Raw genomic sequence first — 13061 nt, forward strand, 5'->3', positions numbered from 1 at the left:
CCCCGCATTGATGCCAGAAAGACAGCAAACTCAGAGAGAGCCGAAAAGGTCAGAGAGACCCTCGAGGAAAATCTGAGCAGCAGCCCTGGGGGTGCCGACGTGACATCCAGATGGAAGCATCTGAGGGATACAATTTACAACACGGCCTTGTCGGTGTTTGGAAGAAGAGCTAGAAACACAAATGACTGGTTTGAAGCTAACTCCGATGAGATGATTCCAGCCATCGAAAAGAAGCGCACTGCAGTCCTGGAGTACAAACGCTTGCCGAGCCAGAGTACCCTGCAAGCACTCAGAGCAGCCAGAAAAACACTACAGCAGACAGCCAGGAGCTGTGCCAACAACTACTGGCTCAAGCTATGCAGCAGCATCCAGACCAGTGCTGACTTTGGTAATCTCAGGGGAATGTACAAGGGCATCAAGAAGGCATTATGACCCACCCAGAACAAGATGGCACCTCTGAAATCCAAATCTGGTGAAGTCATCGCTGACAAAGCCAAACAGATGGAGCACTGGGTTGAGCACTACTCCGAGCTGTACTCACGCGAGAACATTGTGGTTGATACAGCCCTCGATGCTATCGAGTTCCTACCAGTAATGGACAAACTGGACCAGGAACCAACTGTGGATGAACTGAAGAGAGCCATCGACAGCATTGCAGTAGGAAAGGCCCCAGGCCAGGAGGGTATACCACCAGAGGTAATCAAGTGTGCCATGGACACCCTCCTGGAACCCCCACATGAGCTACTGTCCCGGTGCTGGAGAGAGGGAGAAGTTCCACAGGATATGCACTACGCTAACATTGTAACCTTGTATAAGAACAAAGGAGACAGAAGCGACTGCAACAATTACCGTGGAATCTCCCTCCTAAGCATCACTGGTAAACTGTTCACTCACGTCATCCTCGGCAGACTCCAGAAGATTGGTGACAGGGTGTATCCCAAATCACAGTGAGGATTCCGCACAGAGAGATCTACCGTTGACATGGTCTTCTCTCTGAGGCAGCTGCAGGAGAAATGCAGGGGGCAGAGGAAGCCACTCTATATTGCCTTTGACTTGGTCAGCAGGGATGGACTGTTCAAACTGCTCCACAAGATAGGCTGTCCACCACGGTTACTCAAGATGATCCAGTCTTTCCACGAAGACATGAGAGGAACTATCCAATATGACAGCACATTATCGGATGTTTTCAGCATCAGGAGCAGCATCAAACAAGGATGCATCCTTGCTCCAACATACTTCGAAGTCTCCTTATTCCCATCTGCTCATAGGAATAAGGGGATTTCTAAGTAGGCGGGGACATTGTTCAGGATCTTCGCACTCCTCCTGAAGCACGCCTTTGGATCTTCAACAGAGGGTGAGGGGGTGGATGCAATATTTGGGAGGTATTTCCCTACAAACACAGGTAACGTATGGTAGACACATCGGGTTATGTGCCATTGCTCCCCGTCTCATTTCCACAAGTGCAGAACTATTCAGTTGAAGGAAGCTGCACCTGGGCTCCTCTGACTCTGCAGCTGAACACTACCACCTGGGTCCTACCGCCAGTCATTCAGGAGTGTTCTGGGAACCTTCCTCTTTTCTGTGCAACAGTGAAGCTAGTGGTGGAGTGAAGAGGCAGTGGTGAAGGAAGGGAAGTAAACAGGTAGGGAATGTGGGAGTGAGGCAAAGGTATTTGATGCTGGGAGTTCACTGCATACCTTGGCTTGAAGAGGTTTCCATTACATGTAAGGTTTATAGTTAGGCTCAATGGCTCTAAGCGCCCACATTATACAAATTGTCCCAGCACCCCTGGAATAAAGGGAGGGGGCAATGGAGCAGGGGGATGAGATGGGAAAGAAAAGGGGATAGGGGAAATCACAGAGAAAACTGGGGGGAAGCATGTTGCATCCCCACAGCAGCTGCTGGGCTTCCCTATTAAGAAAGCCCATTCCAACAAGCTCTTCTCTCTTACATCCAGAACCCCCAATGAGCCTCTGCACACGCAGATCTTCCACTGAACTGGCTGCACCCGGATTGCCCCACACAGAAACCTCTCCCACCACACCTGGCTCCTCCCACACTTGAATCCTGCTGCTGCTGGACAGAACCTGACCAGCCACACCTGGTACATCTGATGAAGAGAGGCAGGGCCCCAGGGTTTTTCAGGGATTGGCCTGGCTCTTTCACTGTGTCAGGGTCAGATGCAGCCTCACAGCCAATCCCTGTGTGGGATTCAGGGGGAACTTCCACTGCAATGTGGCTAATATCCTGTGCTCCATACTGCTGTGCTGGAGCCATGTTTATTAACTGACAAATAACATTTTCAGGAATATTGCAGAATTTTAAAATACTGTGGCCATAATTTTTTTTTTTGGTGCAGAATTGCCACAGGCCCATTTAAAAGCTGAGAAAAGCCGAGCAGAGTACAAGACATCTTGTTGTAAGGGTAATTCAGAATGGGAAGCAGAGATGAAATATCCTTAAGTGTCCAAATGCCAAAATATCTATGCACATGTGAGATTTAACATGCAGTGCACTGTGAGGTCACTCCCAAAGGAGTTTGGGATCTTAACCTGCATCTCTGACTTCAACAGGAGCAAGGCTTTACAGAGGTTCTGACCTGCAAGTCTGCGTACAGCAATGTGCCCATAAGACGATTGCAAAAGCAGAGCTTTGCACATTTCTAAAATGATTTTTTTTCAGCACAAGAAGCTTCTTCAGATCCAAAACAGCATTTGCTGGCCCACAATTCTTTTCTTTATGCTAGAACATTTTACAAGTGACACTGAACTGGCTTTAAAATCTGTGTGTAAATATAGCATCCAGGATCAACATCACACAATTAAAAATTTAACAGATTGAAAACTACCATATTATGCGAAATTCACTGATATAATTAAGTTTGAAAGGCAGTATCTATAAAGCCTTTTTTTTAAAGTTTCCCAGTAAAATTCATCATGTCATTGTTTGTCTAAAGCACATATACATGCGCACACGCATGCACACGCACACGCACAAACTGAAGCAAAACCAAAATAAATGCATGTAACAGTGTACATGTGTCTACATGCAGGTACACAGCTCACTCCCTAAATGGGTTTTGTCCCAGATTCACTTATTTTAATGACATTTAGGTACCGATGACTAAGTCAGGTTTGAAGGAAATCAATTAAGCATTTTTAAAGTTATGAGTGTCACATGCACATGCATATGCAGCAGGCCTGCTGACGGGGTAGGGAGGGGGCAAAGTGGTCAGTGGCTCTGGGGTTGCACAATTCAAAAGGGTCCAGGGCTCCTATCTGCTGCTACAGCAGGAGTCCTTTAATCATCGCCACTCCTCTGCATGCTCTGGGAGGCTCTGAGGGCTGCTTGGGGGCAGAAGGACTAGTAGGGTGTGCTTTGGGCAGCACTGAGGGCCAGTTGCCCTAATCCCACCCCTTCAGAGAACACAGAGTCACCATCATCCCACCTTGCCCATGGGCCCAAGTCTGTCAGCCCCCCCAATATGCAGTAGTGGGTTTGGGAGTTCATTTTATAAATGGCTTACATGGGATTAATAAAGAAAGACTAGGTATTCTGAGAATGTTACAGACCTGAGTAGTATGTTATGGATAGTTTTAAGTACATCCGTGACAACTGCTATAGGTATGAAAGGAAGCACCTTCACTACCAGTGCACCCAGTGTGTTTGGTTGCAATGTTGCAGAGATTTTCATCTCCAGTGCCCCTTGTACACCCTCAGTCTTTGTATGCCACTTTACACTTTGGCTGAAAGGAGGCTAGTCCAAACTCCTCCCAGGGGAAGCCATGTAATAATATGCATAATACCGTAAAATGTGCATTTTGGTTAAAATCATAGACTCACAGGGTGGGAAGGGAGCTCAGGAGGTCATCTAGTCCAACCCCGTGCTTCAAGCAGGATCAACCCCCGACTAAGTCATCCTAACCAGGACCTTGTCAAACCGTGACTTAAAAACCTCAAGGGATGGAGAATCCATCACCTCTCTAGGCAGCACATTCCAATGCTTCACCACCTTCCTGGTGAAGTAGAATTTCCAAATATCTAACCTACACCTCTCCCTCTTCAACTTCAGACCATTACTTCTTGTTCTGCCATCTGACCCCACTGAGAACAGTTTCTCACCCTCCTCTTTAGAGCTCCCCTTCAGGAAGTTGAAGGCTGCTATTAAATCACTCCTAAGTCTTCTCTTCTGTAAACTGAACAAGCCCAATTCCCTAAGCCTATCCTCATAGGTCTTGTGCTCCAGACCCTTAATCATTTTTGTTGCCCTCCACTGAACCTGCTCCAGCACATCCACTTCCTTTTTAAACTGGGGGCCCCAAAACTGGACACAATACTCCAAATGTGGCCTCACCAGTGCTGAATAGAGGGGAACAACTACTTCTCTAGATCTGCTTGAAATGCTCCTCCTAATGCACCCTAGTTTGCCATTAGCCTTCTTGGCTACAAGGGCACATTGTATACTCATATGCAGCCTTTCATCCACCATAACCCCTAGGTCCATTTCCGTCATACTGCTGCTGAGCCAGTCAGTCTGCAGCCTATAACAATGCTTGGGATTCTTTTGCCCCAGGTGCAGGACTCTCCACTTCTCCTTATTGAAACACATCAGATTTCTTTCGGCCCAGTCCTCCAATTTATCCAGGTCACTATGGATTCTCTCTCTACCCTCCAACATATCTACCTCTTCCCCTAGCTTAGTGTCATTTGCAAACTTGCTGAGGGTGCAATCCAGTCCCTCATCCAGGTCAATAATAAAGATGTTGAACAACACTGGCCCCAGAACTGAGACCTGTGGCACTCTGCTTGAAACTGACCACCATGCAGATATTGAGCCATTTGACCACAACCCATTCGGCCCGACCGTCAAGCAAGCTTTCTATCCATCTTAGGTTATGTCTACACGTGCACGCTACATCGAAATAGCTTATTTCGATGAATAACGTCTACACATCCTCCAGGGCTGGCAACGTCGACGTTCAGCGTCGACGTTGGGCAGCACCACATCGAAATAGGCACTGCGAGGGAACGTCTACACGCCAAAGTAGTACACATTGAAATAAGGATGCCAGGAACAGCTGCAGACAGGGTCACAGGGAGGACTAGCGCTTCCAGGGCAACAGCTAGCCGCTCCCTTAAAGGGCCCCTCCCAGACACATGCAGCCTGCACAGCACGCGGTCTGCAGAGCCATAGGCACGCACACCTCGAGCAACACAGTCATGATGGACCCCCAGGAGCAGCAGCAGCAACAGCAGCCAGAGGTCCACACAGCCGCCCCCGCAGAAGCAGTGCTCGCCCTGCTCCATGCCATGCAGGAGGCAGCTGAGCACATCCTTGCCACAGAGGAGGAGCTGCCCGCAGGGGAGGAGGACGCAACCCCCAACCCTGCAGCACCCCGCCCCCCCCGCCTCATACGCCGCCGGCTGTGGAGCTACCCCACCAGCACCGACTGGTGGGAGCGGCTGGTGCTCAGAGAGTGGGACGACGACCGCTGGCTCCAGAACTTTCGCATGAGCCGACAGACATTTCTGGAGCTGTGCCAGTGGCTTCCCCCACCCCCGAGGCACCAGGACAACTTCATGCAGCATACCCTCACTGTGGAGAAACAGGTTGGCATCGCTGTCTGGAAGCTGGCCACTCCAGACAGCTACCGATCCGTGGGCCAGCAGTTTGGCGTCAGCAAGGCCACCATCGGGGCTGTCCTCATGGAGGTAAGAGGACCCACGGGGGAAGGGGGAGGCAGCTCTGACAGGGGAGAGAAGCCCTGGGAGGGGAGAGGGGCCCTGGCAGGGGAGGGCCCCACACACCCTGCACACCCCTCATTGGTGCTCTCCCATGTGCTTCCCCTGCAGGTCGTCCGCGCCATCAACGTCCTGCTCCTCCACACGCTCGTGAGGCTTCGGGACCCGGAGGCCGCCATTGCGGGCTTTGCCACCCTGGGCTTCCCCAATTGCTTCAGGGCTCTGGATGGGACCCACATCCCCAGCTGCACCCTGGACACAGTGGAGGACGCTACTTAAACCGGAAGGGCTACCATTCTGTGGTCCTCCAGGCCTTGGTGGACAGCCGGGGCCATTTCCTGGACATTTATGTGGGCTGGCCTGGCAGCACCCACGACGCCTGGGTATTCCGGAACTTGGGCCTGTGCCACCGGCTGGAGGCGGGGACCTACATCCCCCAGCGGGAGATCCCTGTGGGGGATGCCACCATGCCCGTCTGCGTCATCGCAGATGCGGCATACCCCCTCCGGCCCTGGCTCATGCACCCTTACATGGGCAACCTGTCAGCCAGCCAGGAGCGCTTCAACCTGCACCTGAACCATGCGCGCCAGATGGTGGAGCGCACATTTGGGCGCCTCAAAGGGCACTGGAGGTGCCTCCTCACCCGCCTGCATGTGGGCCTTACCAACATCCCCCAGGTTGTGGGTGCATGCAGCGCCCTACACAACCTCTTGGAGAGCAAGGGGGAAGCCTTCTTTCAGAGCTGGGCTGTGGAGGCTGGCAGGGCCGATGTGCAGCCACCCGCTGCCCCCAGTCACCAGGTGGACCCCGAAGGGACCCGGGTCCAGGAGGCCCTGCGGGCCCATTTCAATGAGGCCACAGGGTGAATGCTGGCAGCCCCCGCCCGCACTGCCCCCCCATCCTCCACAACACTCCCTGCCTCTACGCCCACACCACAGAGCACCCAAGAGCACACCCCCTCCTACCTTTCTTGAAAAGAAATAAAACCAGACATTTGTTTGTGAAACCAAATCTCTGTAGAGAACTCTCCTTATTATTAATCTCTTAATGTACATGGGGGGGCAGGTATCAGATTCCATAACAACAAAATATAACAACAGGGGTCTAATAGAAACTATTTACAAACACAAACATACAACTGAGGGGAATATATATATAACGGGGGGGGCCACGTCCTGGGCCCCACACCCCCTAATGTCCAGCGCTGGGGGTGGTCGGCCGCGACCCATGCCTCAGCCTCAGCCCTTGCCGGGGCTGGCTGGGGGCCGGGCGGACTGGGAGATACGGCCGGCGGGTGTCAGCTGGCCCCAGGTCCCGCTTGGCGGAAGGGCCCTCGGTGGCGGGTGATGGTGCGACAGCGGGTGGAGCAGCGGGTGGAGCAGTGGGTGGAGCAGGCAGGGCGGGCAGAGTGGCGGCCGGCACGGCATGGGGGGGCCAGGTAGTCAGCTATGCGCTCGAACGTTTGCATGAAGGGCCCCCATGCCTCCTGGCGCCAGGCCAGCGCCCGCTCCTGCAGCAGGAGGCGCCGCTTGTCCACCCGAAGCCACTGCTCCGCGACCTCCAGCTGCCGACGATGGATGGCCAGCAGCTGGGGGTCCATCGCCATCCAGGAGGGAGGCTGGCTCCGCCGTCGTCCCCGCCGTGGGGCTGGTCAGTGCTCCGCCGAGGGGCTGGCCTGGAGTGATGGCCCCGGTGGGCTCTCCGAGACCACTGACACCTCGCTGGCACTCTCCGGTCCTTCCGATGGTGCAGCTGCAGAAGACGGGGGGGAAGAAGAGGGGAGACAGCCATTAGTGCAGGTCCCGAGCCGTGGCCCTTGTCCCCCCACCCCTCTGCTGCAGACTCCCCGTCCCCGGGAGATGGTGCTGCTGCTGGTGATGGGTGTCCCACCTCCTCCCCCCCGGGAGAGCCTAGGTTCCGCTCCTCCCATCCCCAGGGATGGGGCATGGCGCTGTCCTGCTGGGGGGCAGGGGATGATGCACTCCTGTGAGGGACATGCCACTGCTGTCCTTGGGGCCATGGTCATCTGGGCATGTGGAGGGCCCTGGTCATGTCTCTTGTCCCCGCCCCACAACCCCGGGGGTGTGCACTGGGGGGGTACATACCTGACGGTCCGCTCCCACAGTCGGGGGACACCCAAGCTGCGTCTACACGTGCACGCTACTTCGAAGTAGCGGCAGTAACTTCGAAATAGCGCCCGTCACATCTACACGTGTTGGGCGCTATTTCGAAGTTGAAATCGACGTTAGGCGGCGAGACGTCGAAGTCGCTAACCCCATGAGGGGATGGGAATAGCGCCCTACTTCGACGTTCAACGTCGAAGTAGGGACGTGTAGACGATCCGCGTCCCGCAACATCGAAATAGCGGGGTCCTCCATGGTGGCCATCAGCTGGGGGGTTGAGAGATACTCTCTCTCCAGCCCTTGCGGGGCTCTGTGGTCACCGTGGGCAGCAGCCCTTAGCCCAGGGCTTCTGGCTGCTGCTGCTGCAGCTGGGGGTCCGTGCTGCATATACAGGGTCTGCAACTAGTTGTTGGCTCTGTGTATCTTGCACTGTATAATGAAAGTGTGTCTGGGAGGGGCCCTTTAAGGGAGCGACTTGCTGTTGAGTCCGCCCCGTGACCCTGTCTGCAGCTGTGCCTGGCTCCCTTATTTCGATGTGTGCTACTTTGGCGTGTAGACGTTCCCTCGCTGTGCCTATTTCGATGTTGGGCTGAGCAACGTCGAAGTTGAACATCGACGTTGCCAGCCCTGGAGGACGTGTAGACGTTATTCATCGAAATAGACTATTTCGATGTCGCAACATCGAAATAAGCTATTTCGAAGTTGGGTGCACGTGTAGACGTAGCCCCAGTGGGCAGACGCCTGGCTGGAGCTCCTGGATGGCAGGATGCTCTGGAGGCCCCCGTCACTCGAGGAGGACTCCCCCTCCTCCTCCGGTGCCCCAGGGGTGGGCTCTTGGGGGGCCCCTGGGGTGCGGGGCTTACCTCCGGGCCGGACTCCGACTCCGGGGCCTGCTGGGGCTCGTCGGCCGAGGTATCAAGAGTGGCCGGAGGGGAGGAGGTGTGCCAGGGGCCCAGAATGTCCCTGAGCTCCCTGTAAAAGGGGCAAGTGATGGGGGCGGCCCCAGATCGGCCAGCCGCATCCCGGGCCTGGGCGTAACCCTGCCGCAGCTCCTTCACTTTACTCCGGACATGATCTGGAGTGCGGGCAGGGTGACCCCAGGTGGCCAGGCCCTCAGCCAGCTGAGCAAATGCATCCACGTTCCGCCTCTTGCTCCTCATTACCTGGAGCACCTCCTCCTCACTCCAGAGCCCCAGCAGGTCCCAAAGCTCAGCCTCCGTCCAGGAGGGGCCCTACTGCCGCTTCCCCGCCTGGCTGCTGGGCTGGGAGCCCTGGCTCCCCTTGGGGGGGGTCCCCTGGGGGTGCTTGGGGGCTGGGGGGAGGCCATCACGGCAGGTGGGGGTGTGTGGGCGCGGAGGAGCGTGCAGGCCGGCCTTGTGGCTGTGCTGCCGCCTGCACGCTCTCACAGCTTCCTGCACAGGAAGGCAGGGGGCGGGGAGCCTTAAGGGGCCGCTGCACGCGGCGACCATCGAACTCAGGGGCTGGAGAGAGCATCTCTCAACCCCTCAGCTGATGGCCGCCATGGCGGACCCCGCTATTTCGATGTTGCAGGACACGCAACGACTACACATTCCCTACTTTGACGTTGAATGTCGAAGTAGGGCGCTATTCCCATCCCCTCGTGGGGTTAGCGACTTCGATGTCTCGCCGCCTAACGTCGATGTCAACTTCGAAATAGCGCCCAACACTTGTAGCCGTGACGGGCGCTATTTCGAAGTTGGCGCCGCTACTTCGAAGTAGCCGGCACGTGTAGACGCGGCCTTATAGTCCAAGGATCCAATCCATACTTCCTTAATTTATGGACAAGAGTGTTGTGGGAGACCATATCAAAAGCTTTGCTGAAGTCAAGGTACATCACATCCACTGACTTCCCCAGGTTCCCAGAGCCTGTTAACTCATCATAGAAGCTAATCAGATTGGTCAGGCAGGACTTGCTCCTGGTGAATTCATGTTGTCTACTTTTGATCACTTTCCCCTCTTCTAAGTGCTCCAAAATGGATTCCTTGAGGATCCCCCTCATTATTTTCCCAGGGATTGAGGTAAGGCTGCCCAGTCTATAGTTCCCTGGATTTTCCTTCTTTCCTTTTTTAAAGATGGGCACTACATTTGCCTTTTTTTAGTCATCCAGGATCTCCCCCGATCTCCAAGAATCTTCAAAGATAATGTCCAAAGGGTAAGCAATTACCCCAGTAACCCTGGGTTCATTAAATCCAGTCCCATGGATTTGTGTACATCTAGTTTTTCTAGATAGCTCATAACTTTTCCTTCCCCACAGATGGCTGCCCTCCACCAACCCATACTGCATTTTCTATGACCGTTGTGTGGGAGTTGACTTTGTTCGTGAAGACTGAGGCAAAAAAAGCATTGAGTACTTCTGCTTTTCCTGCATCATCTGTCACTAGGTTACCTCTCTCATCCAGTAAATGCCCCACACCTCCGATAACCTGTTTATTGCTAACATGTCTGCAGAAACTCTTCTTGTTACTCTTCACATCCCTTGACAGCTGCAGTTCCAATTGCGCTTTCGCTTTCCTGATTACTCCACAGCATTCTCCAGTTGTATGTTTCTACTCCTCCTTAGTCAACTGTCCACATTACCATTTCTTGTATGCATCCTTTCTGAGTTTAAGCTGACAAAGGATTTCTCTGTTAAGCCAAGCTGGTTGCCTACCATGTTTGCATTTCTTACTATGCAGAGGATGGTTTGTTCCTGTGCCTTCAGTAAGACTTTAAAATACTGCCAGTTCTCTTGGACTCTTTTCCCCTTCATCTTCATTTCCCAAGGGATCCTGCTCATCAGTTCTCTGAGGGAGTCAAAGTCTGCTCTTTTGAAATCAAGGGTCTGTATGTTACTGCACATTGGAAAAAATAACCCTAATTATACATATAATATGATGGGGGCAAATTTAGCTCCAACAGATCAGGAAAGGGATCTTGGAATTATAGTGGATAGTTCTCTGAAAACATCCACACAGTGTGCAGTGGTAGTCAGTAAAGCAAATAGGATGTTAGGAATAATTAAAAAAGGGATAGATAATAAGACAAAGAATATCTTACTTCCCCTGTATAAAACTATGGTACGCCCACATCTTGAGTACTGCATGCAGATGTGGTCTCCTCACCTCAAAAAAGATATATTGGTGTTAGAAATGGTTCAGAAAAGGGCAACTAAAATGATTAAGGGTTTGGAATGGGTCCCATATGAGGAAAAGCTAGAGAGACTGGGACTTTTCAGTCTAGAAAAGAGGAGACTGAGGGGCGATATGATAGGGGTATATAAAATCATGAATGGTGTGGAGAAAGTGAATACAGAAAAGTTATTTACTTGTTCCTATAATAGAAGAACTAGAGGACACCAAATGAAATTAATGGGTAGTAGGTTCAAAACTAATAAAAGAAAGTTTTTCTTCACACAGCGCACAGTCAACCTGTGGATCGCCTTACCAGAGAATGCTGTGAAGGCCAGGACTCTAACAGAGTTTGAAAAAGAACTCAACAAATATTTGGAGGTTAGGTCCATAGATGGCTACTAGCAAGGGGTAAGGTATGGTGCCTAGCCTTTTGTCGAAGGTGGGAGATGGATGGCAGGAGACAAATCACTTGATCATTGTCTTCGATTCACCTCCTCTGGGGCACCAGGCATTGGCTACTGTAGGCAGACAGGATACTGGGATAGATGAACCTTTGGTCTGACCCAGTATGGCCGTTCTTATGTTCTTATGTTCTTTTGTCCGGATCCTGAAATCTACGATCTCGTGGTTGCTGCAGCCCAGGTTTCTAACCGCTTCTATTTCTCCTACTAGTTCTTCTTTGTTTGTGAGCAGCAGGTCAAGTTGTGCATGACCCTTGGTCGGTTCCTTCAGCACTTGTGGCAACAAGTTATCCCCAACATTCTCCAAAAACTTCCTGGATTGTCTGTGTGCTGCTGTATTGGTCTGCCAACAAATGTCTGGATTATTAAAGTCTCCCATGAGAACCAGGACCTGTGATTTGGAAGCTTCACTTAGCTGTCTGAAGAAATCCTCATCTACCTCATCTCCCTGATTTGGTCATCTATAGCAGACATGAACTACAACATCACCTCTGCTACTTCCACCTCTAAGCATAACCCAAAGAGACTCAGCTGGATTTTCTCCCTCCTTATACTGGAGCTCTGAGCAATCATACTGCTCCCTCACATAGAGCACAACTCCTCCTCCTTTTCTCACCTGCCTGTCCTTCCTAAACAGTTTATAACCTTCCATGACCATGCTCCAGTTATGCAAATTGTCCCACCAAGTCTCCGTTATTCCAACCACCTCATACTTCTTTGACTGTGCCAAGGCCTCTAATTCTTCCTGTTTGTTCCCTAGGCTTCTGGCATTGGTGTAGAAGCATCTTAGAAAAGTGGCTGATTGGTCCACTTTCTCCTCCTCACCTAGGAGAAGTGCTTGATTGTTCCCTCCTCCTTCCCCACTTACCTTACAGCTTGTGTCACTGTCCCCCAGTGAAACTAGTTTAAAGCCCTCCTCACTAGGTTTGCAAGCCTGCCCACAAAGATGTTCTTTCCTCTCTTCATTAGGTGGATCCCATCTCTTCCCAGCAATCCCTGTTCACAAAAGAGAATTCCATGGTCAAAGAAAACAAATCCTTCCCTGCTACAGCACCTACACAACCACACATTTATCTCCCTTCCTTCCACATGGAGGATAGATGAGAACACCACTTGTGCTCCGTATTCCTTGAACTTCCTTCCTAGGATTATGTAATCCACCATGATCTCTTCAAAGTTGCTCTTAGCTGTATCATGGTTACACTACCAAAGTGTCTTACCTTAACTGCTTATTTCTTAAATGCTTCTTGATTTATATATCGTATATACAGCCATAAGCTACCTGCTAGACCTATAGAGCCACATGCCTTTAGGGCGAAAGTACTTAAAATCCACAAGGTTCAGATGCTGGATCATTCTGACTATGTCTAGATTACAGAGATATCTTCCGACAAAACTTCTGTCCGCAGATTGTGGCCAAATTACCAAGCCTCTGAGTGCACTCTCTCTGTATACAGGGGCTACGTCTACACTAGAAGCATCTGTCAACAGTAACGTCTTTCAATGGAGTTGCGTTGACAGAAATTCTGTCAACAGAGTGCATCTACACACGAAAGCAAATTGACAGAGCAATCTGATCTGCCTACAGAGAGCAGCCAGACTTC

Source organism: Carettochelys insculpta, chromosome 4 (genome assembly GCF_033958435.1).
Source record: "Carettochelys insculpta isolate YL-2023 chromosome 4, ASM3395843v1, whole genome shotgun sequence".
NCBI lineage: Eukaryota > Metazoa > Chordata > Testudines > Carettochelyidae > Carettochelys > Carettochelys insculpta.